At 42.9% G+C, this 26,475-nt stretch overlaps 4 non-coding genes across 4 annotated transcripts; all 4 read left to right on the forward strand.

The window, feature by feature from the left end:
* The first annotated feature begins 10,011 nt into the window (after nt 1–10,011).
* On the forward strand, nt 10,012–10,208 carry LOC111590749 (U2 spliceosomal RNA). Its single transcript, XR_004855786.1, has one exon. It is a non-coding gene; the product is annotated as a U2 spliceosomal RNA (small nuclear RNA).
* A 6,953-nt stretch (nt 10,209–17,161) lies between these two features.
* LOC111590790 (U2 spliceosomal RNA) lies at nt 17,162–17,358 on the forward strand. The gene has a single exon (XR_004855823.1). It is a non-coding gene; the product is annotated as a U2 spliceosomal RNA (small nuclear RNA).
* Nucleotides 17,359–19,166: 1,808 nt separating this feature from the next.
* LOC111590784 (U2 spliceosomal RNA) lies at nt 19,167–19,363 on the forward strand. The gene has a single exon (XR_004855817.1). It is a non-coding gene; the product is annotated as a U2 spliceosomal RNA (small nuclear RNA).
* Nucleotides 19,364–21,567: 2,204 nt separating this feature from the next.
* On the forward strand, nt 21,568–21,764 carry LOC111590783 (U2 spliceosomal RNA). The gene has a single exon (XR_004855816.1). It is a non-coding gene; the product is annotated as a U2 spliceosomal RNA (small nuclear RNA).
* Nucleotides 21,765–26,475: the final 4,711 nt, after the last annotated feature.

Below are 26,475 nucleotides of genomic sequence, written 5' to 3' on the forward strand. Positions count from 1 at the left end.
GACGAGATTCCTTTTAAGTGGGGTAGATTTGTAGCATCCCAAAAATTCAAATCCTGAAATTTTCTCAAACTCGCTCTAAATTCAAAATGAATTTCAAAATGTTTGTTTGTGAGTTGATATCAACAAATAAAATATAGTGGTCTATATTCTCTCCAAAATCCTCCTCCAAATATCCTACAAATATTTCCCCAGTGATCCCCCTCAAATTCTTTCTAGAAATACTATCCAAATATTCCACCGATATATCTCCAAGTATTTTCCTCTTGAGAAATACCTTCAGAATCATTTTTCAAGTCCCTATAAATATTTTCTTCATAACTTTCCTCATGCTCATACGTATACGTATGCCTCCAGTGTCATACGGTGAGCTCTACAAGCTAATTACACTCATAAAAGACAAATCCATGCTAATCTCCCACTAATCCTCTCATCCTCCCACTAATCCTCTCATCCCTCCCCCTAATCCCCCACCATGGCTATAAATAGAGGGGCAAGGGCCTCCTCTCATCCCACCCCAAGCCATTTCATGGCAACTCTCTCCCCCCCACACACACCCATTCCATGTTCCACACAAGCACACACTAGCACAAGGATCGTTCGGTCGTTCTTCGATCGTTCGTCCCCCTGTTCTTAGTTGTTCATCCGTTCGTTCGTCCAAATAATCCTTTTCCTGCCGTTATGCTGCCGAAATTCCGATCGTTCGTTCGTCCGATCGTTTGATCGTTCGTCCGATCGTTCATGGTTCGTTCGTCCGTTCGTCCGATCGTTCGATCGTTCGTCCGTTCGTTCCCCTGTTCTTAGTTGTTCATCCGTTCGTTCGTCCAAATAATCCTTTTCCTACCGTTATGCTGCCAAAATTCCGATCGTTCGTTCGTTCAATCATTCGATCGTTCATCGTTCGTTCATAGTTCCTATTCATCGTTCATCATTCGTTCATACGAACTATTCACCATCACTATTTTACCGTTACTATTTACCGTTACTTTTTACTGTTACTATTTACCGTTACTATTTACCGTTACTTTTTACTGTTACTATTTATCGTTACTATTTACCGTTACTATTTTACCATCACTATTTTACCGTCACTATTTACCGTCACTATTTACCGTCACTATTTTACCGTCACTATTTACCGTTACTATTCACCGTTACTATTCACCGTTACTATTCATCGATCATCCGATCCCCCCAAATTTCAACTACTCATCCATCATGCTGTCCACTCCACTTAAGACCAGCCAGACCCATATTCCAGTTATACAAACTCCGGTGACTGTGATTTTCCTTCCAGTGGGAACTTCCCATCTGGTCACCATCCTAGGTTTCTCCAAGTTGAGCACGCTTAACTTGAGATTCCTTCGAACCAGGCTTCCAAACTCAGATTCCAATAATTCTCGTTTCTAAATTCTTATCAAACTATTCCCTATCCAACCATGTCATCCCTTAAGCATGGTTCATATTCCAGAATACTCCCAAAATACTCTCGTCCCATATTCTGCCTATAACTCTCCTGTTCATACTAAGTCAGACGATTCATTCGTCACTATTCTCACCAACAGTGAACTTCACTGTGCTACACCACATACACCCAGCTACCCTCTCCCTCTCCACACACACTCAACACCCTCAGCCAAGGAAAACACCCCACCCACTCAGTTACTCCGCTCTGCCGGCTACACACATAGTGTCGCTTCGCCTCCAGTCCACCCTTCTGTTATCGGAGTGTTCGTGTCGTCTCATGGAGGCCAGATCTGCAAGTCTACGCCAGGCGATGGAGCCAGAAGCCAGTTCCGCGAGCTCTCCTTCCCCCTTCGTCGAATAAGCACGGCAAGCTCACTGGATCCCTTTGATGCATAAATTACCTATGATTTTTCAACCACAACCCTCAGCCTGTTATTTTATGCATGATATGATTTTGAGACAAGTTATTATGGCCACCCAGCCGCTTGCCGCAATCAATCCCTGATATATTTGTTACAAATGATTTGAGGAAAGGTGTGAGTTTTCAAAAGAAAATGCTTTTCAAAATGTGTATGATGAAGGGTTTTCACCCTTATCACCTTGTGAGTGGGATAATCAGGGACTCCCTGGTTTAGGGGAGGGCCTAAGGTGATGGCTCAGCTGGTTTAGGCGTGAGCAGAAGGATTGTCCCCTCGTATAAGGACCGGTTTGTCATCTTTCACTACCTGTACTCATGATAAGTACAACCACTCGAGACTGTGTGGGCAGTCACTCAATCTGAACTCGTACGGTCCAACCCTAGGGTTATGAAGGCTAGGGAGCACCGGGAGGATAAGGATGGGGAATGTTTTGTCCGGTTTGGACATGGTGGTGGCCTGACTCCTTCCGGATAACCGTTAAGGTTAGGACGTGCAAGGGAAGAAAGAGATTCGGATTCGGATCTCACTGATCATGAGATCGCAGAGCCGGACTAGTGGGTAAAGTGTACACCTCTGCGCAGAGTTTGAAAACCTATTCGAATAGTCCGTGTCCACAGGAATGGACGAGTCTGGTATGGTATGGCAATTAATGTTTTGTTTTCGAAAAAGGGTGCGTTTGAGATAAATGGTTTTTAAAAGGTCCGGCGGTTGAGCCGTGAGCTATGGTGGACGGGAAGTCCAGTAGCTGTTTTTGAAAAGGAAAACCAGTGGGAAACTGCTGAGATACCTGGATGGTTTAGTCCAAGGGATTTTGTTATAATACTGAAAAACTTCCTGCTCCTTTTAGAGAGGATGCGCTTTGCAAAAATACAAAATGTTTTTTTTAAAACAACTCTGCATAAAATATTGCTGTTTCTGCAAAATATCCTGAGCTCCACATATTCCATGCATTATATCTGATTTCCCCATTCCGCGGGTGAAGGTGGGCTGCTGAGTACGTTTGTACTCACCCTTGCTTATTATTTTTTTCAGAAAAAGGAGATCGGGTATGAGTTACGCCTGTTCCCAACCTTGCATGTGGCTGTTGGACCGCTGATTTGCTTCGCTGCGTATATCGGGCTGCTTCAGCCCCACTCTGATGATATGTCCCGAGTTGTGGACCAACTCTTAAAGTTGTTCGCCACCTTTATAGGTTTGTCATTTAAGCAGATCTGTAATCATCTGATGTATAAATGTGTTTACTAGCCTCCTGGGACTAGTAATTGTATCACATTTGAGTCCCAGAGGATTGGGGACGCTTCACAACCAAATCAAAAAAATTTGTTATTAAGTTATCTATTTGTTATGTTAGATCTACTGCATGGTTACTCTTATTTTGATTTTGTTTGTTCTTTATCTTATTTTTATGACTATTTATTTGCATACATGGTCTTGTTATTAGTTATAATTACTTTCCATCATCCACCACCTCCTTTCATTCTGTCTAGAAAACCTGGTTGTTCTTTAAACAAATTCATGGCATAACATGTTTTCTATATAGACATACGATAAATTAATAATTTTTTAGTGTGTTGGTAAATAAATAATTTTTAGTGTGTTCAATCGACAAAAATATGTATTAATTGTCGCATGCCCAACGTCTGCGCCTATGTTCACTACCGAGGCAACCATCAGATGCGTGTCAACACGAGATTGAACAGACTTCGCAGGTTGGGGCACACGTTATCTCCCTCCCTAACACCTTCCCTCCATACTCACTCGTCTCCCCTCTCTCCATACTCACTACTTTCGAGGCATCTCGTGGAATATGTATGTCTCGCATGTCATCCAACTTCATATGATTCTCTTAGGCAAAACCATGTTACACATAACAGATCCAATCTGCATTATATTTTTAGGGAATCTTGAGTTTAAACAAGGGACAACAACAACTATTGTGATAATATATATATAGCCTTGGGCTTCCAATAGTTGGGCGAAAGACCTCACCCGATGTTGTCATTCAGTGCAACCACACCACCTCAAGCGACCCAGGCCCTGGGCATCTATAAAAGTAGCCCAGACCTTAGGGATTAGTGTTTCAATTTCTAGCGGCGGTTGTGATCGCATGAGGCACGAGCGGCAACGAGCGGAGGTTGACGACGATGTCCCGAGGCGCGTGTCGCGAGCATCACGTGAGACGCGAGGGGCGACCAGAGGTGCGACATCGGCGAGCAGGGGCGACGTCGACAAGCAGTAGGCTACGTCGGTGACCATCGCTCGAGACGCGAGCGCCACGACGGTCGTGATCGCCTGATGCGTGAGCGAGGGTGGCGGCCGATCTCTTGTGATACGATCGACGGTGGCGGTGACGACTACCCTAAGCACAAGCAGCGGCAGTGACGGAGACCGCCCACGATGGCGCCTCGTGGCGCGTGCAGCGGAAGACCGCCAACGTCGAGATGCACTAGTCGCGGTTCATCCAGTTCTTGGCGGCCACCGTCGAGCGTCTGGTGCACGACAAGTTGTTGTCGATGATGGAGGCGCTAAGCGAGCGAGGGCTAGGGGCACTACGGTGGTGGACCTGTAGGGACGTGCTGCTCCGCTTCGCTTTCGACATCATCCACGAGCGATGGCGGATCCCAGAGGCGAGCGTGGCGTCGACGACTCCCCTAGATGCGAGAGATGGTCCTGTTTTATGATATTTTCTATACATATTTATGCCAACGTCAAAAGGTTTTTACGACATATATTTCAGTTCACGGCGTCGCTTCCATCTATTGTCTATTTATGATATTTCTATTCACATTTTACGAAAACGATTTATTGATTTTATTCATTATCTTGTTACTTAATCCCGTGTGTATTGGGTTCCTACCACTTATGAAATATGTATAAGATATTTATTTACGACACACACATTTACGCAATGAAATAGAAATTTAGAAAAAGATAACTGCGCGAAGAAATGAAGTCATTTGCCACGATTCCATAAAACTCGGTATGCAATTCTATTTCCTTTCAACGCACATTCTTGTCATCCTAAATCCTAAATTTGTACGCATGCAGCAAAAAAACATATTTTTTATATGGTGTACCACATTGCATTGATATATATAATGTGTAGCATGATTAGTATCAGTATATGTCATAATCTGGTTCTAACGAGTCTAGGTTCATGACTGTTGTAGAGATCCTAGTTTTATGGACGAAATAAAGTATTTAAATCATATTTTTTTGGTTTTCATGCATGCTAATCATTTGCTTTCAACGCACATTTTTGTCATCCTAAATTTGTGCGTATACAACAGGAAATAGATTTTTACGTGGTGTACCATACTGCATAAATATCTACACTGTGTAGCATAAGTAGTATCAGTATATGTCATAAATTTGTTCGATCGAGCCTATCTGCATTGCTGTTGTAGAGAACTTATATTTATGGGGGGAAAGACATTTAAAGCAAAAAATTTTCCATGAATGTCAATCCATTTTTTTCTCAACGCACATTTTTTGTCATCCTAAATTTGTGCAAATGCAGCAGGAAACTATGTTTTACGCAGCGTATCATATTGCATAAATAACTACACCGTGTAGCATAATTAGTATTAGTATATATCATAAAATATTTCTAACGAGCATAGTTGCATGGTTGTTATAGAGATCCTATATTTATAGATGGAATAAATCATTCAAATCATTTTTTGTTTCCATGCATGTCAATTCATTTCATAAATTGTGTGCCTTCCAAAATTTTCGCGGATGCAAATTGAAACAAATGCGCATGCAGGGGCGCGTAGGGGTGGAGGCGGCCGGGTTAGAGGAGATGTTTGACCTGGAGCATGGCGGGAGGACCCACCAGACCACATGTTCCTAGTTGTTAGGTGCGGTCCAGGGTGTGGTTGGGGCTTCCTGTAACTATTGAAAGCCCTGGGCTCCGAATATCCCTATATATAGTTGATGGCCCTATTTGGAACTGCTTCAGCTTCACAAAATTTGGTGAAGTCGATGAAGCGGGTCATTAGGAGCTTTATAAAATTGTAAACCTAAAGTTGCAAATTTTAGAAGACATTGAAATAAGTCATTTTTTGTTTAGATTAAAAATATTTTTAGACCTTTAAATTTGTATTATATACTATAGCTTTATGTTGAAGCTAGAATCTAGAGCAGTGCCAACTACCCCCTATGTATTAGGAGCCCTGGGCTTGAAATAACTAAAAGAATCCCCAACCAATCGAGCAAATCCGGCTTAGCCCAACCCAGTCCAAGCATCTGGTCACGCTGACTGAAACTACCCACAAAACCATGGTGAAAAACCGACCACCCCTAAAACTGTCCCAACCAGTGTTTACCCTATGTGTCACCGTGCCGAGATCCATGGAGGATTGGCCCCTCTCCCCAAGCCTAGATTCAAGGCATCACCTCCTTCCTCGCTCCTGCGGCACCCGGAGGCGGAGACGCCCTGTGGCGGTCGGTCCCGGCTGAGATCATGAGACGGTTCCAAGCGGGCTCGCGTGTCTCTCATGCTTCCAGGCCATAGCAGATCTCGTGCAAGGTCACTGAAAGGGAAATGTGCCCCTGGACCATTTCTATTTATTTTAATGATTTAAAGCCCAACACATTACTATGGACAAACATCTCCTTGTATGAGCATGAACACTGGTGGTTGTAAAGCAAATTGTGAGATATAAGAAAAGGCACCTTTGGGCTTGAAAGTGGGCATATTACTAGGGACAATGTGAAATCGAGCCAAAACGAGAAAAAGAAAGTTGGCACAAAAAGAAACAAGTTGGGCTGAAATGGGCTGCACCGGATGGTTCCGTGTCACCCACCGGACAAATTGGGGTGCATCGGACGGTTCGGTGACCGTCCAGGCAAACATGCCACTCTCGGGCTCGGCCAAGTTTCATCAACTAAAAATCACCAGAGAGTCCGCGCAAAGCGCCAGACAGTCCGGTGTGAAGACAACCAACGACTATTTGCCACGTCAGCCGCAAGTAATGGTCAAATGGTGCACCGGATAGTCTGGTGCCCACCTAAAATAGAAAGTGACCAATCGGAAATCTATTGATCGTTGCATTGTGCAGTGTTCGGTACGCCACCGCACATTCTAGTGCACCCGCAAATAGGGAATGTTGGGAGCTTCCAAATGAAGCTCCAACGGCTCCTAGTTCCCTTAGGGCTATAAAAGGACCTCCTAAGCTTATGGAGATGTTTCCCAAGCATACTTTGAGCACGCTACAACTCCAAAACTCCACGACCACATTTTTTATTTGTTTGAGAGAGATATGAGCATGTTCTTGAGTTGTGACTCTGTCGTTTTTATTCGTGCGCTCTCTTCTTTGCTTGTGTGCGTGTTGTTGTTGCATTATGCCCTTGTTTGCGTCTCTACTCCTCTCCTTACTCCGGATTTGATTGTAATCATTTGTGTAAGGCTTGAGGGACTCTAATCTATGGAGATTCCTCACAAAGGGATATTTCTATAAGGAAGACAATTGTGGCACTCAAGTTTGATCTTTGGATCACTTGAGAGGGGTTGAGTGCAACCCTTGACCAAAGGAGGTCACCACAACGTGGACTAGGCATTGGCCGAACCACGGTAAAAATCGCTATGTCCCTTGTCCATTTTACTTATTGCGATTATGCCTTCTTGAGCTATCATACTCAGTTGTAATATTGCTCCTAAGTTTAATACTCATCTTAAAGGAGCAATCAAGTGAAGAGTTCTCCTTCCTTTCTCTTCTCAACCTAACCTGGTTTTAGTTCTCACTAACACTTTTGTATTAGGGGTGGGCACATTTTTACCATAAACTGAAAATCGAACCGAACCGAATCAAAATTTCAGTTTTTTGGTAGTTTGACTCAGTTTCGATTTTTGTATCTAAGAAGTTCGGTTTTCAATATCTTAATCGATTCACAGTAAACCGAACCGAAATATCAAAAAATCAAATACCAAACTTTATCAATTCTAAATTTTGATTATTCGATTATGTGAACTAAATGTGTGATGCATTTAAATTGTTATTCAATTATTGTATGTGATGTATGATGTATCTCTAAATATTTGTATATATATAATTTTTATTTTTTAAAGTATATGTAATCTATCATATAAACTAGTTGTATGTGTTGTATTGAGTATAAGTTTGGTATTCATGTTTTACCAAAAAACTGAAGTAAAAAATGAAAACCGAACTTCTTGGTTTTTCATTTTCTAGAAAATCGATCAGTTTCTAATGTCTAGAAAACTAAAGTTTTTAAAACAAAAAAAACAGAACCAAAGTTTAAAAAAAATCGAATGCCCAGCCCTACTTTGTATAAACCAACTTTGTGTTGTTTAGAGTTAATTTTGCAAGATCACCTATTCACTCCCCTCTAGGTGCTCTTAGTCGCGTCCTCGCTCCTGTCCCCTAAGAGCGACGAAAACTGAGCGAAGGAGGTAGCGGGTCGGGGGTCTGTGAAGAGGTGGCCGCATTCGCAGGGTCCTGGTGCACGAGGAGCAGGTGGTGCGGGAGGTGGGCCACGACAGTTACCTCTGTGTCCGCCTCCAACCACGTCGCTCCCACATACAGCAAGCCCCGGAGGAAGCTATAGGGTGGATGGCTATGCGACACCAGGATTGAAACAAGGGCACAAAGGTAAGCACATCTATTAGTATTGAATCTATAACACTATCTTAGATGAGTGGCTTTGGCAAGGTTGGGGAAAGAATAGGGCAGTATGGGGGCAGCCGATAGCAATGAAGGTGGATATATTTGAGGAATCTATGATATATTTTCCCCTAAAAACATGGACAACCCTAGGAGCAACTACGTGATGTATATAAGTAAGGTATAGGCACCAACTTTTGCATCAACTATAACTCGGATTTGGGTAGTTTGTGAGCCCCAACGTGATTCGACACCTCACCTTGCGACGGAGGTGGTCCAGGGCATGCCCCATATAGATTGGTACTCATCTGATTGTCCCGCCTCTTTTCAACAATAGGAATTACTTCATCTACTAATCGCTATGTCTTCCAAAGCTTCCTTGATGCTCTTTTTGCATGGTCCATGGCAGCCCACATTTCAGCCATTGTTGGTCTCTAGTATTTTAGCATGACAAGATTTGTACCATTTTTCTTGGTCGTCATCAATTCCTAAATCCTTCCATATCCATAGATAAATCTAGTTATCTTATTTGCTTTGGCAATGCAGCCACTAAACTCATTTATCTTCCCAATAACCTCCAGCATGAGATCCAAGTAGTGGGTAGCACAAGGTGTCCAAATAAGGTAGGAAACTTGTCCATTTGCATCAAACCTACTAGGGTTGAGAGTTGGGTGGGCTCACATATTATCTTTTTTATTACAGCTAAACATAACGAATTTGAACTTAAAATGTTATATATAATCGAATTAAGATGGAAAGAATATGAATGATTTTTTCAGATTTTTTGTAAAGTTTGTTAGTTCATGTGCACCATATGTGCAACAAAGACTCATGTACATAATGTTCCCAAATAAATTTATCTATCCAAGTTAAAATTTTGTCACGTTTTTTAAAGCATCAAATTCACCGCTAGTAATAAAATCGATGAATTTCTATCAAAGTCGTCACCAGATAGTTGTTGTGCGTGCGACGAATTTGAGACTTCACCTTGAGCTTACAAACATCTAGAGCCAAATACATTACAATCACTTGTTGATTTGATAACAGCCTTGTCAAATTGTATAAAAGTTTCATGGTCACCCTTCCATTCTCAACTGCAACCACTAAGGTAGCCTTATAGCTAAAAAACTTATCAAAACACATATACAAAATAAAATGGGAGATGCTTTTATGTGAAATTACTTCATCATATATATTGATATAGAATTGATGACTATGATCAGCTCTCAGATATAATCAAAGCTTTTAATGTGGTCGATCATCGTAGAGGCAAATTATTTTAATCCTTATTGGAGTTAATCAATATACAATTGGAGCGAGAGAGACTCTGCTGACCGGGCCAGCATCGACGTATTGGTAGCCCAGAAAGCCCACGCAGTCATACAGAGGTCTGAATGTATGTGCTTTGTGGTGCTTGAGTTTAGTCCCACCTCGGAGGCTTTCAGCGGGAGAGAGCAAAGAAGGCTTATAAAAGCAGACCTCAGTCAGCATAACAATTCATACCTTTCTCGGCCTTTTGGCTAAGATCAAGTGTAGTATCTGTTCTTATCAGTTTAATATCTGATATGTGGACCATGTGTCCACTTCGATATTAAATTAATATTTTGTGGGGAAGGGTCCACTACAGTGGCTTGCCATTGGGTCCCTTATGTGTCGCTCTAGTGTTACACTATTGCTTGAGCTTGGCACACCCCAACCAAATCAAAAAAATAAATTTGTTACCAAAGTGCTAAATTATCTATTTGTAAGATTAGATCTATTGCATGGTTACTCTTATTCCGATTTTGTTTGTCCTTTATCTTATTTTTATGTCTATTTATATTTGTGTACATGGTCTTGTTATTGGTTATAATTACTTTCCATTATCCACCACATTCTTTCATTCAGTCTAGAAAACGTGGTTTACCATTCTTTAAACAAATTCATGGTATAACATGTTTTCTATATAGACATACAGTAAATAAATAATTTTTAGCGTGTTCAATAGACAAAAATATGTATTAATTGTCGCATGCCCAACATCTGCGCCTATGTTGAGGCAACCGTTAGATGCGTGTGAACACGAGATTGAACAGACTTCGCAGGTCGGGGCACACGTTATCTCCCTCCCTAACACCTTCCCTCCATAATCACTCGTCTCCCCTCCCTCCATACTCACTACCAAATATGCACTTTCGAGGCATCTCGTGGAATATATATGCCTCGCATGTCATCCAACTTCATATGATTATTATAGCCAAAATCATGTTACACATAACAGATCCAATATGCATTATCTTTTTAGGGAATCTTGAGTTTAAACAAGGGGCAACAACAACTATTGTGATTATATATATAGGGCAGATATATTAGGAGCCCCAGGCCGACCACCCCTGCGACCTGGTCCAGCCCGACGCGCCCACTGCACCCACTTGCCAAGCCAGGCTGTCGGGTGCACCCCAAACCCCATGTTTGTGCATGCAAAAAATAGGAAAGCATGCATGAGTCAAACACATTTCCCTGCATGCACATAAATTTAGAAAAAAGATATGTGACAGTTTTTATTTTTAAATGCTTGATTTCCTACATAAATATAGGATCGCTGCAACAGACATGCAGCTAGACTCGTCAGGACTAATTTATGATATATACTGATACTAATTATGGTACACAGTGTAGATATTTATGTAATTCAGTACACTACGTAAAAATATGTTACATGCTGCATGCATAAAATTAGGATGACAAAAATGTATGATGAAAGGAAATGGATTGGCATGTATGAAAATAAAAAATTGTATTTAATGTTTTATTTCCTTCATAAATATAGGATCGCTCCAACTACCATATAGCTAGGCTCGCCAGGATCAGTTTATGATATATACTGATACTAATTATGTTATACGGTGTAGATATTTATGCAATTCGGTACACTACGTAAAAAGTTGTTAACTGCTGCATGCGCACAAAATGAGGATGACAAAAATATACGATGAAAGAAAATATATTGGCATGCATGGAAACAAAAAACGTATTTAATGCTTTATTTCCTCCATAAATATAGAATCGCCCCAACAGCCATGCAACTAAACTCGTTAGAAATAGTTTATGATATATACTTATACAAATTATGTTACATGGTGTAGGTATTTATGCAATATTGTACACTGCGTAAAAAATCTGGCATGTGGTTCACTGGTGGACGCATCTCCAGGTTCGAGCGTAAAAATCTTAAGTTTTGAGCATAAAACCCTCGGTTATAAGCATAAATACCGAGACAATGTGAGGCTGATATCTCTGGTGGGTTGTATTCACAATCCTATTTTTATGGCAGTTCTGAAAAATATGGGAGCCACATCCCTAGGGTTTCTATTTTTATGTAGATCCAAAAATAATGGCAGATCGTTAGAGTTCCCATTGCATGCGCGAAAATTTTAGATGATATTTTCGTTTCCACTGCACGCATGCAAAAAATAGGATGACTTTGTTCACGCAGAGCATAAATTCATATACAAAGTCGCATAAATATATACATTGTGTAGCATAATTGATAAAAAAACTAATATTGGTTCAACTAACAGCCCCCGCGGGAATTAGGGACAATTTTATGGCAACATAAAATCGTATTCATCGTCGTAATATACAATATATATAAAGCCTTGGGCTTCCAATAGCTAGGTGAAAGCCCTGACCCAATGTTATCATCTGGTTCAACCACACCACCTCAAGCGACCCAGGCCCTGGGCATATATAAAAGCACCCTAGACCCCAGGGATTAGTGTTTAAATTTCTACCAGCGGTTATGATCGCATGAGGCGCGAGCGGACGTTAACGATGATGTCCCGAGGCGTGAGGCGCGAGCGTCGAGCGTCGGTGGGAGACGCAAGGGGTGGCTATAGGTGCAACATCGGTGAGCAGGGACAACATCGATGAACGGCAAGTGACGTCGGTGACAATCGCTTGAGACGCGAGTGCCACGACGGCCACGACCGCCTGATGCGTGAGTGGTGCTGGTGGCCGACCTCTTGTGATACGATCAACGGTGGCGGCGACAACTACCCGAGGCACGAGCAACGCTGGCGACGAAGACCGCCCACGACGGTGACTCGTGACGCGTGCAGCGGAAGGCCGCGTCGAGATGCACTTGGCGCGGTTCGTCCAGTTCTTAGCGGCCACCGTCGAGCTTCTGGTGCACAGCAAGTTGCTGCCGATGATGGAGCTGAGCGAGCGAGGGCTAGGGGCGTTGCGGTGGTGGACCAGCAGGGACGTGGTGCCCCGCTTCACGTTCGGCATCATCCGCGAGCGACAGCGGATCCGAGAGGCGCGCGTGGCATTGAAGGCTCCCCTAGACGCCAGCGATGGCCCTGTTTTTATGATATTTTATATACATATTTATGCCAACGTTAAAAGGTTTTACGTCTGCTTATGATATTTCTATTCACATTTTACGCAAACGATTTATTGATTTTATTCATTATCTTGTTACTTAATCTCGTGTGTATTGGGTTCATACCATTTACGGCATATGTATAAGATATTTACAACACACACATTTACGCAACGAAATAGAAATTAGAAAAAGGTGACTGCTCTAAGAATTGAGGTCATTTGTCATGATTCCATAAATCTCGCGTATGCCAATCTATTTCCTTTCAACGCGCATTCTTGCCATCCTTAAATTTGTGCGTATGCAGCAAGAAACAGATTTTTTACATGGTGTACCACACTGCATTAATATCTATACCGTGTTGCATGATTAGTATCAGTATATGTCATAATATGGTTCCAACGAGTCTAGTTGCATGGCTGTTGTAGAGATCCTATTTTTATGAACGAAATAAAGCATTTAAATTAGATTTTTAAGGAAGCCCTGGGCACCCAATATCCCTATATATATATAGTTGATGGCCCTGTTTGGAACTGCTTCAGCTTCACAAAATTTGGTGAAGTTGATGAAGCAAGTCATTAGGAGCTTTAGAAAATTGTAAAGCTGAAGTTGCAAATTTTTAGAATACATTTAGATAAATCATTTTTTATTTAGATTAAAACATTTTAAAACCTTTAAATTTGTATTATATACTATAGCTTTATGTTGATGCTAGAATTCAGAGAAGTGCCAAACACCCCTATGTGTTAGGAGCCCTGGGCTTGAAATAACTAAAAAATCCCCAACCGATCGAGCAAATCTGGCTTAGCCAACCCAGTCCAAGCATCTTTTCACGCTGACTGAAACTACCACGAAACCATTGTGAAAAACCAACCACCCCTAAAACTCTATCCCAACCATAGTTTACCCTGCGTGTCACCATGTCGAGATCCATGGAGGATTGGACCCTCTCTCCAAGCCTAGATTCAAGGCATCGCCTCCTTCCTCGCTCCTGTGGCACCTGGAGGCGAAGAATCCTATGGCGGCCGGTCCCGATCGAGATCATGAGACGGTTCCGCGTGGGCTCGCGTGTCTCTCATGCCGCCAGGCCATAGCAGATCTCGCGCAAGGTCACTAAAAGGGAAATGTGCCCTTGGACCATTTCTATTTATTTTGGTGATTTAAAGTTCAACACATTACTATGGACAAACATCTCCTTGTATGAGCATGAGCACAGGTGGTTGTAAAGAAAAATGAGAGATATAAGAAAAAGCACCTTTTGATTTGTTGGAGAGAGATTTCAGTGCGTTCTTGAGCTGTGACTTTGTCGTTTTGATTTGTGCGCTCTCTTCTTTGCTTGTGTATGTGTGTGTTGTTGTTGCATTGTGCTCTTGTGTGCGTCTCTACTCCCTTACTTACTCCGCATTTGATTGTAATCATTTGTGTAAGGCTTGAGGGACTCCAATATGTGGAGATTCCTCACAAAGGGATAATGATATAAGGAAGACAACTGTGGCACTCAAGTTTGATTTTTAGATCACTTGAGAGGGGTTGAGTGCAACCCTTGACCAAAGCAGGTCACCACAACGTGGAGTACGCATTGGCCGAATCATAGTAAAAATTGCTATGTCCCTTGTCCATTTTACTTATTGTGATTGTTGTCTGCTTGAGCTATCATACTCACTTGCAATATTGCTCCTAAGTTTAATACTCATCTTAAAGGAGCAATCAAGTGATGAGTTAGCCTTCCTTTCTCTTCCCATCGTAACTTGGCTTTAGTTCTCGCTAACACTTTGTATTAGGGGTGGGCACTTTTTTACTATAAACCGAAAATCGAACTGAACCGAATCAAAATTCCAGTTTTTTGGTAGTTCGATTCGGTTTTGGTTTTTGTATCTAAGAAGTTCGATTTTCAGTATCGTAATCGGTTTTCACCGTATACCGAACCGAAATACCACAAAATCGAATACCAAACTTTATCAATTATAAAATTTGACTATTCGATTATGTGAACTAAATATGTGATGCAATTAAATTGTTATTCACTTATTGTATGAGATGTATGATGCATCTCTAAATATTTGTATATATATAATTTTTATTTTTTAAAAATATTTTTAATCTATCATATAAACTTGTTGTATGTGTTGTCTTGAGTATAAGTTTGGTATTCGGTTTTTACCGAAAAACGGAAGTAAAAAATCGAAACTGAACTTCTCGATTTTTCATTTTCTAGAAAATCGATCATTTTCTAATGTCTGGAAAACCAAAGTTTTTAAAACCAAAAAACAAAACCAAAGTTTCAAAACAAATCAAATGCCCAGCCCTGCTTTGTATAAACCAACTCTGTGTTTTTTAGAGTTAATTTTGCAAGATCACCTATTCACTCCCCCTCTAGGTGCTCTCAGTCACTTCCTCGCTCCTGCCACCTAAGAGTGACGAAGTCTGAGTGGAGGATGTAGCGGGCCGGGGGTCAACGAAGAGGTGGTCGCATTCATGGGGACCTGGTGCACGAGGAGCAGGTGGTGCGGGAGGTGGGCAACGACCGTTACCTCCGCGTCCGCCTCCAACCACGCCGCTCCCACATCCAGCAAGCCTCGGAGGAAGCCATGGGGTGGATGGTTGTGCGACACCAGGATTGAAACAAGGGCACAAAGGTAAGCACATCTATTAGTATTGAATATGTAACACTGTCTTAGATGACTGGCTTTGGCAAGGCTGGGAAAGAATAGGGCAGTATGGGGGGCAGTCGACAGCAATGAAGGTGGATATTGTTGAGGAATCCAGGATATATTTCCCCCTAAAAACCTGGACAAACCTAGGAGCAACTACATGATGTATATAAGCAAGATATAGGCACCAAATTTTGCATCAACTATAACTCGGATTTGGGTAGTTTGTGAGCCCCAACGTGATTCAACAGCTCACCTTGCGACGGAGGTGGCCTAGGGCATGTCCCATATAGATTGGTATTCATTTGATTGTCCCACCTCTTTTCCACAATATAAATTACTTCATCTGTTAATCGCTATGTCTTCCAAAGCTTCCTTGATGCTCTTTTTGCATGGTCCATGCCAGCCTGCATTCCAGCCATTGTTGGTCTCTAGTATTTTAGCCTGACAAGATTTGTACCATTTCCTTGGTCGTCATCAATTCTTAAATCCTTCCATATCTGGCATAGATAAATATGGTTATCTTCTTTGCTTTGGCAATGCAGCCACTGAACTCATTTATCTTCCCAATAACCTCCAGCATGAGATCCAAGTAGTGGGTAGAACAAGATGTCGAAATAAGGTAGGAAACTTGTGCATTAGCATCAAACCTACTAGGGTTGAGAATTGGGTGGGATCACATATTATCTTTTTTTTATTACATCTAAAGCATAATGAATTTGAACTTAAATGCTATATATAATCGAATTAAGATGGAAAGAATATGCATGGTTTGTCATATTTTTTTTGTAAAGTTTGTTAGTTCATGGGCACCATATGTCCAACAAAGGCTCATGTGCACATGATATGTTCCCAAATAAATTTATCTATCCAAGTTAAAATTTTGTCACAATTTTTAAAGCATCAAATTCATCGCTAATAATAAAATCGATGAATTTCTATCAAAGTCGTCACCAAATAGTTATTGTGTGCGCGACGAATTTGATACTTCACCTTGAGCTTACAAACATCTAGAGCCAAATACATTGCGATCACTTGTTGATTTGATAAAAACCTTGTCAAATTGTGTAAAAGTTTCATGGTCACCCTTCTAGTCTCAACTGCAATCACTGAGGGAGCCTTATAGCTAAAAAATTTATCAAAACACATATACAAAATAAAATGGGAGATGCGTTTATGTGAAATTACTTGATCATATATATTGATATAGAATTGACGGCTGTGATCAACTCTCAAGATATAATCAAAGCTTTTAATGTGGTCGATCATCGTAGAGACAAATTATTTTAATCCTTGTTGGAGTTAATCAATATACAATTATATGACATTAGTTAATTTTATTAATTTATCACCTATGCTATATGCAAACTATAACATGCATGTGTATATATACTATGATATTTTTCACCTTATAATATTTGATAAATTAATTGACCCCATCTATGCCGTAATTCTGGCTTCACCCCTGATCAAGCTATCGTACCTTAAATGCGTCGTTTCACGTTTTTCACCTTGTTGGAGGTCTGAATGTCTGTGCTTTGTGGTGCTTCAATTTAGTCCCACCTTGTCGGCTTTCAACGGGAGGGAGCGGAGAAGGCTTATAAAAGCAGACCCTAGTCAACATAACAATTCATACATTTCTCGGCCTTTTGGCTAAGATCAAGTGTAGTATCTGTTCTTATCAATTTAATATATGATATGTAGGCCATGTGTCCACTTTGATATTAAATTATTTTTTTGTGGGGAAGGGTCCACTACACTGGCTTGCCATTGGGGCCCTTATGTGTCGCTCGGGCGTTGCACTATTGATTGAGCCTGGCGCACCCTAACCAAATCAAAGAAAAAACTATTAATAAAGTGAAACATTATAAGAAAATGAAACTGAATTGGTAGAACAAGGTTTACTAAAAAACTATCTGGTTAAATTATTAATAAAGGGTAATGAAATGATTATTCCAAAACATGGGTCGTGAATTCGGAATTAAATGATATACGTAATTGGAACTCAATTTAATGCACCAAAGTTAGATTGTGTAACTCATATCATAGCATGCATATATCAGATGAAGAAAACAATACACAAGAATGGCCAATGGAGTTATATGATATGTGTAAATGACTCTAAAGTAGGATACCTGAACTAACAATTTCACTCATAGCTATGGGAAAAAGTGTTGGCACTTCCATTTTCATTCTAGCTAGGTGTCTCATCAAACATTTGTCGCAACATCTGTCCAGGGTAAAAATTTAAAAAAACGTCCCCACAATTAAAACTAAATGAAGAATATGCACATCTTAGTCATTGGTGCCATGAATTTGTAATAATCCGCATCGGATCTCTCTAGATCGGCGTTCCAATAATGCCTTTGGTGGCAAAGAACAATGTCGGATCACTTCACACCACGGCTGCATCGCTAACTATGCCTGCTTAGGAACAAGAAGTGAACGAATAAAATATATTAGCATGTAGCTAGTGCCTAAGAAGGCAAGAAATTTTCAAGTAGGAAACCAAGAAGTCCGAGAATCAACACAAACATTGTGCGTCCTTTGCGCATGGCATTCGTAAGTAACGTCTACTTAAGAAAGCCAAGGGGAAACTCGATTGTGCTCTCGATCGATCGTACATCCGAGACATTTAGACCTTGTTCGGTTCCGTCTGGATCAAGAGGGATTAAAAGATCATCTCATATTCAATTTTGATTAGAGAGGTATTTAATCCACTCAAATCATTTCGATTCATACATAACCGAACAAACCCTTGAGTGGGTGATAATAACATAGTATTTGGAAACAGACAAGTAACGGTGTGGAAACCGTTTAATACTACCACATACACGATGAAGTACATACCTGATACATGACAATGTTTTTTATTAGAATACAAATAAACTTTTAATACTTTTGTAAAAAGTACCTTTTTAGAATAAATCGGTGCATATAAAACCAAATAACAAAACAATTATTTGTAGTCAAATATTTACAAGTTTAATTCAAACATTGTCCAAAACGACTGATAATTTAAACCTAGAGCGAAGTCCGTTGTAAATGATTATTTACATCATTGCATAATTTAAACATTGTCCAAAACAATTATCTGTGTCCGTGAACCCACACAGATGACGTGCGCTATTTGTGCATGGCCTTTGTAAATGATTATTACGTCTACCTAGCAAAGCCGAGCAATACTTGAAAAAAAGGAAAAGAAAAAGAAAAATACAGACTCCGTGATTATTACGTCTACCTAAGAAAAATACAGCATTTGTAAAAAGAAAACGCCGAGCAATCCTTGGAACGGTTCCGTGTGGCTTCCCTCCTGGAACGGTTCCATTCATGTACGTACGGTCATCATACAAACAAAGAAGATTTTGTTTCAAACATGGATGGAGTTCAGCCTCGACGTCTGGGAAACAAAGCGGACGGCGGGTGGCCTGTGTCCAGCCAGCTGCGGTGGAAACGACTGCGGACCGAGCCAGCATCGACGTATTGCCGTATTGGTAGCCCAGAAAGCCCACGCAACCGGACAGAGGTCTGAATGCCTGTACTTTGTGGTGCTTCAGTTTAGTCCCACCTCGGTGGCTTTCAGCGGGAGAGAGCAGAGAAGGCTTATAAAAGCAGACCTCAGTCAATATAACAATTCATACCTTTCTCGGCCTTTTGGCTAAGATCAAGTGTAGTATCTGTTCTTATCAGTTTAATATCTGATATGTGGGCCATATGTCCACTTTGATATTAAATTAATATTTTGTGGGGAAGGGTCCACTACAGTGGCTTGCCATTAGGTCCCTTGTGTGTCGCTCTAGTGTTGCACTATTGCTTGAGCCTGGCGCACCCCAAACAAATTAAAAAAAATGTTATTAAGTTATCTATTTGTTATATTAGATCTACTGCATGGTTACTCTTATTTTGATTTTGTTTGTTCTTTATCTTATTTTTATAATTATTTATTTGCATACATGGTCTTGTTATTAGTTATAATTACTTTCCATCATCTACCACCTCCTTTCATCCTGTCTAGAAAACCTGGTTGTTTTTAAACAAATTCATGGTATAACATGTTTTCTATATAGACATACGGTAAATAAATAATTTTTTAGTGTGTTCAATCGACAAAAATATGTATTAATTGTCGCATGCCCAACATCTGCGCCTATGTTCACTACCGAGGCAACCATCAGAAGCGTGTTAACATGAGATTGAACAGACTTCGCACGTTGGGGCACACGTTATCTCCCTCCCTAACACCTTCCCTCCATACTCACTCGTCTCCCCTCCCTCCACACTCACTACTTTCGAGACATCTTGTGGAATATGTATGTCTCGCATGTCATCCAACTTCATATGATTCTCATAGGTAAAACCATGTTACACATAACATATCCAATTCGCATTATCTTTTTAGGGAATCTTGAGTTTAAACAAGGGACAACAACAACTATTGTGATAATATATATATATATATTGTCGGGGACCATAATTAGGGGTAACATCAAGGCTCCTAAATCTCAGCTGGTAACCCCCATCAGCACAAAGCTGCAAAGGCCTGATGGGTGCGATTAAGTCAAGGATCGGTCCATTCAAGGGACGCGATCACGCCTCGCCCGAGCCCAACCTCGGGCAAGGGCAGCCGACCCCGGAGGATCTACGTCTCGCCCGAAGACCCCTTCCAGCAACGGGCATACCCTCGGCTCGCCCGAGGCCCAGTCTTCACCGAGAAGCAACCTTGGCCAACTCGCCACGCCAACCGACCAAATCGCAGGGGCATTTAATGCAAAGGTGGCCTGACACCTTTATCCTGACGCACGCCCCCCAGTCGACACAGCCGAAGTGACCGTAGTCACTTCGCCGCTCCACTAACCGGTCTGACAAGAGGACAGCGCCGCCTGCGCCGCTCCGACTGCTGTGCCACTCGGCAGAGTGAGGCTGACAGCAGCCAAGTCCGGCCTCAGGCGCCATAGGGAACTCCGCTCCGCCCGACCCCAGGGCTCGGACTCGGGCTCAGCCCCGGAAGACGGCGAACTCCGCTCCGCCCGACCCCAAGGCTCGGACTCGGGCTCAGCCCCGGAAGACGGCGAACTCCGCTCCGCCCGACCCCAGGGCTCGGACTCGGGCTCAGCCCCGGAAGACGGCAAACTCCGCTCCGCCCGACCCTAGGGCTCGGACTCGGGCTCAGCCCCGGAAGACGGCGAACTCCGCTCCGCCCGACCCCAGGGCTCGGACTCGGGCTCAGCCCCGGAAGACGGCGAACTCCGCTCCGCCCGACCCCAGAGCTCGGACTTGGGCTCAGCCCCGGAAGACGACGAACTCCGCCTCGCCCGATCCCAGGGCTCGGACTCGGGCTCAGCCCCGAAGGACGACGAACTCCGCTTCGCCCGACCCGAGGGCTCGGACTCAGCCCTGGCATCAGCCGACGGTCTCCGCCTCGTCCGACCCGGGGGCTCGGACTCGACCTCGACCTTGGGAGATAGACAAGACCTCGACCTCGGAGGAGCCTCCACCTCGCCCAACCTAGGGCACAGACCGACCACGTCAACAGGAGGCACCATCATTACCCTGCCCCAAGCTGACTCAGGCTACGGGGAACAAGACCGGCGTCCCATCTGGCTCGCTCCGCCAGACAAGTAATGATGGCGCCCCGCACGCTCTATGACGACGGCGGCTCTCAGCCCCCTTACGGAAGCAAGAGGACGTCAGCAAGGACTCGACAGCCCCGACAGCTGTCCTTCCGCCAGGCTCCAGCGCTCCTCCGACGGCCACGACACCACACGAACCGGGTGCCAAAACCTCTCCGGCTGCCACGATGGCATGTACTTAGGGCGGACGGCGGGTGGCCTGTGTCCAGCCAGCTGCGGTGGAAACGACTGCGGACCGGGCTAGCATCGACGTATTGCCGTATTAGTAGCCCAGAAAGCCCACGCAACCAGATAGAGGTCTGAATGCCTGTACTTTGTGGTGCTTCAGTTTAGTCCCACCTCGGTGGCTTTCAGCGGGAGAGAGCAGAGAAGGCTTATAAAAGCAGACCTCAGTCAACATAACAATTCATACCTTTCTCGGCCTTTTGGCTAAGATCAAGTGTAGTATCTGTTCTTATCAGTTTAATATCTGATATGTGGGCCATATGTCCACTTTGATATTAAATTAATATTTTGTGGGGAAGGGTCCACTACAGTGGCTTGCCATTGGGTCCCTTATGTGTCGCTCTAGTGTTGCACTATTGCTTGAGCCTGGCGCACCCCAACCAAATTAAAAAAATTGTTATTAAGTTATCTATTTGTTATATTAGATCTACTGCATGGTTACTCTTATTTTGATTTTGTTTGTTCTTTATCTTATTTTTATAATTATTTATTTGCATACATGGTCTTGTTATTAGTTATAATTACTTTCCATCATCTACCACCTCCTTTCATCCTATCTAGAAAACCTGGTTGTTCTTTAAACAAATTCATGGTATAACATGTTTTCTATATAGACATACGGTAAATAAATAATTTTTTAGTGTGTTCAATCGACAAAAATATGTATTAATTGTCGCATGCCCAACATCTGCGCTTATGTTCACTAGTCACTACCGAGGCAACCATCAGAAGTGTGTCAACACGAGATTGAACAGACTTCGCAGGTTGGGGCACACATTATCTCCCTCCCTAACACCTTCCCTCCATACTCACTCGTCTCCCCTCCCTCCACACTCACTACTTTCGAGGCATCTCGTGGAATATGTATGTCTCGCATGTCATCCAACTTCATACGATTCTCATAGGTAAAACCATGTTACACATAACAGATCCAATCCGCATTCTCTTTTTAGGGAATCTTGAGTTTAAACAAGGGACAACAACAACTATTGTGATAATATATATATATATATATATATATATATATATATATATATATATATATATATATATATATATATATATATATATATATATATATATATATATAGCCTTGAGCTTCCAATAGTTGGGCGAAAGACCTCACCCGATGTTGTCATTCGGTGCAACCACACCACCTCAAGCGACCCAGGCCCTGGGCATCTATAAAAGTAGCCCAGACCTTAGGGATTAGTGTTTCAATTTCTAGCGGCGGTTGTCCGCCAACGTCGAGATGCACTTGGCGCGATTCGTCCAGTTCTCGGCGGCCACCGTCGAGCGTCTGGTGCACGACAAGTTGTTGTCGATGATGGAGGCGCTGAGCGAGCGAGGGCTAGGAGCGCTGCGGTGGTGGACCTATAGGGACGTGCTGCTCCGCTTCACGTTCGACATCATCCCCGAGCGACGACGGATCCCAGAGGTGCGCGTGGCGTCGACGGCTCCCCTAAATGTTTTATTCTTGTTAAAAGAGGTAGAAAATCTAAATTTGCTCCTAAGGCTATAGAAAGCTTTTTACTTGGTTATGACTCAAACACAAGGGCATATAGAGTCTTCAACAAATCCACTGGATTAGTTGAGGTTTCTTGTGACATTGTGTTTGATGAGACTAATGACTCTCAAGTAGAGCAAGTTGATCTTGATGAGCTAGATGATGAAGAGGCTCCGTGCGTCGCACTAAGGAACATGTCCATTGGGGATGTGTGTCCTAAGGAATCCGAAGAGTCTCCACAAGCACAAGATCAACCATCATCTTCCATGCAAGCATATCCACCAATCCAAGATGAGGATCAGGCTCAAGACAATGAAGAAGATGAGCCACTGAAAGGGAATTAGGCTTACACCTAGTTCCTAAATAATTTTGGTGGTTGAAATTGCCCAACACAAATAATTGGACTAACTAGTTTGCTCTAGTGTATAAATTATACAGGTGTAAAAAGGTTCACTCTTAGCCAATAAAAAGACCAAGTATTGGGTTCAACAAAAGAGCAAAGGGACAACTGAAGGCACCTCTGGTCTAAGGCACCGGACTGTCCGGTGTACACCGGACAGTGTCCGGTGCACCAGAGGACTCCAACTTAAACTCGCCACCTTCGGGAAATTCCAGAGGCAACTCCACTATAATTCACCGAACTGTCCGGTGCTCTAGGGAAGAGCGACCTCAGGAACTCGCCAGCTTCGGGAAACTGCAACGGCTGCTCCGCTATAATTCACCGGACATGTCCGGTGTACACCGGACTGTCCGGTGTAACTGCGGGGTAACGGCTACTTCGCGCCAACGGTCACCTGCAACGACATTTAATGCGCTCCAGAACGCGCAGAAGTCAGGCACGCGCGTAGTGGCGCACCGGACACTCTACAGTACATGTCGGGTGCGCCACCGGACATCCAGGCGGGCCCAGAAGACAGAGCTCCAACGGTCAGAACCCAATGGCTTTGGTGACGTGGCTGGCGCACCGGACATGTCCGGTGTGCACCGGACTGTCCGGTGCACCATGCGACAGACAGCCCCACCAAACAGCTAGTTTGGTGGTTGGGGCTATAAATACCCCCAACCACCCACCATTCATGGCATCCAAGTTTTCACACTTCCAACCACTTACAAGAGCTAGGCATTCAATTCTAGACACACCCAAGTGATCAAATCCTCTCCCAACTCCACAAAAGCATTAGTGACTAGTGAGAGTGATTTGCCGTGTTCTTTTGAGCTCTTGCGCTTGGATCGCTTCTTTTCTTTCTCACTTGTTCTTGTGATCAAAACTCCATTGTAATCAATGCAAGAGGCACTAATTGTGTGGTGGCCCTTGCGGGGAAGTTTTGTTCCCGGTTTTTGATTTGAGAAGAGAAGCTCACTCGGTCGGAAGGACCGTTTGAGAGAAGGGTAAGGGTTGAAAGAGACCCGGCCTTTGTGGCCTCCTCAACGGGGAGTAGGTTTGCAAGAACCGAATCTCGGTAAAACAAATCCGCGTGTCACACTCTTCATTTGCTTGCGATTTGTTTTGCACCCTCTCTCGCGGACTCGATTTTATTTCTAACTCTAACCCGGCTTGTAGCTGTGATTAATTTTGTAAATTTCAGTTTCGCCCTATTCACCCCCCCTCTAGGCGACTATCAGCCACCTCAAGAGGAGGGCAATGAACAAGGGGGAGATGACCATGACAAAGACAAGGAAGATGATCAAGAAGTACAGGGTCAAAGATCGCCACACCCAAGAGTCCACCAAGCGATACAACGAGATCACCACGTGAACTCCATCCTTGGTGATATTCATAAGGGGGTAACAACTCGATCTCGAGTCGCTCATTTTTGTGAACATTACTCTTTTGTGTCTTCTATTGAGCCGTACAAGGTGGAAGATGCATTAAGAGATTCAGATTGGGTGTTGACAATGCAAGAGGAGCTCAACAACTTCACGAGGAATGAGGTATGGCATCTTGTTCCACGTCCTAACCAAAATGTTGTAGAAACCAAGTGGGTATTCCGCAACAAGCAAGATGATCATGGTGTGGTGACAAGGAATAAAGCTCGACTTGTAGGCAAAGGATATTCATAAGTCGAAGGTTTGGATTTCGGTGAAACCTATGCACCCATAGCTAGGCTTGAGTCAATTCATATATTACTTGTCTATGCTACTTACCATGGCTTTAAGCTTTACCAAATGGACGTGAAAAGTGCCTTCCTCAATGGACCAAACAAGGAGGAGGTCTATGTTGAGCAACCTCCCGGCTTTGAAGATAGTGAGTACCCTAATCACGTTTATAAACTCTCTAAGGAGCTTTATGGGCTCAAGCAAGCCCCAAGAGCATGGTATGAATGCCTAAGAGATTTCCTTATCACTAATGGCTTCAAAGTCGGTAAAGCCGAACCTACACTCTTTACTAAAACCATTGCAAATGATTTGTTTGTATGCCAAATTTATGTTGATGATATCATATTTGGGTCTACTAACAAATCTACTTGTGAAGAGTTTAGTAGGATAACGATTCAAAAAATCAAGATGTCTATGATGGGGAGTTGAAGTATTTCCTAGGATTTCAAGTGAAGCAACTCCAAGAGGGCACCTTCATCAGCCAAACCAACTACATTCAAGATATACTTCATCTAGGGGGAGTTTTGTTAAGTCAGAGGAAAAGCACTTGAAACAGGGGAGAAATTTCAAATCTTAAAAATGCTTCCTGAAATTTTATTCCTATACCTTTGACTATTTGCAAAAAGATTATGAAAAGATTTTTCAAAAGAATTTGCAAAAACAAAACAAGTGGTGCAAATTTGGTCTAAAATGTTAAAATTATCATATCAAGCTTAACTGCTTAGAAATGCTTTCATTTTCAAATAACTTATGCACATCTGTCAAAATGCAAACTAGTTACATTTCTACACTTTGTATTTGCTTTGGTTTGTGTTGGCATCAATCACCAAAAAGGGGGATATTGAAAGTGAAATAGTCCCAATATTTCCTATAATCGATTTTGGTGTTTGACGACCATCACAAACCTTGTGGACTAACCAGTTTGTCTAGTTGATCATTCCACAGGTGCATAAGTTCATCTACAACTATTCTAAAGTCGTCTGTCCGGAATACCGTAGATTATTCCAGACAGGAGAAGCTTTTTGGAAAATCACCTAAGCGCGGACAGTTCAAGCCCTTACGGTGGACCGTCCGTGACACTAGGGTGAGCCTCGGACAGAACCAATGCAAAAGCACAAGTATACACTACGGATCGTCCGACGGAAAAGCAAGCACCGTCCGAGACCGAGCGCGGACCGTCTGGTCGGCGCAGAAGCGAAAAACCCGAAGGTGACGGGTTCGGTAAAATGAATTATAGCGTCCTCGCGGACCGTCCGGGGTGTACGACCGGACCGTCCACAGCTGCCTTTATCTGACATCTGACGACGCATTAAATGCATTATAGCTGTTGATATAGCCGTTACTGCTGACCGTTGGGATTTCAGTCGTTGGTGTGCAGGGGCGGACCGTCCGGACCAGGGGCGCGGACCGTCCGCGTTTGGCAGAAATGAAGCAACAGCTAGGAAGTGGTTGGGGGCTATAAATACAACGGCTAGCAAGTAATGGTC

Source organism: Zea mays, chromosome 1, assembly GCF_902167145.1.
Source record: "Zea mays cultivar B73 chromosome 1, Zm-B73-REFERENCE-NAM-5.0, whole genome shotgun sequence".
NCBI lineage: Eukaryota > Viridiplantae > Streptophyta > Magnoliopsida > Poales > Poaceae > Zea > Zea mays.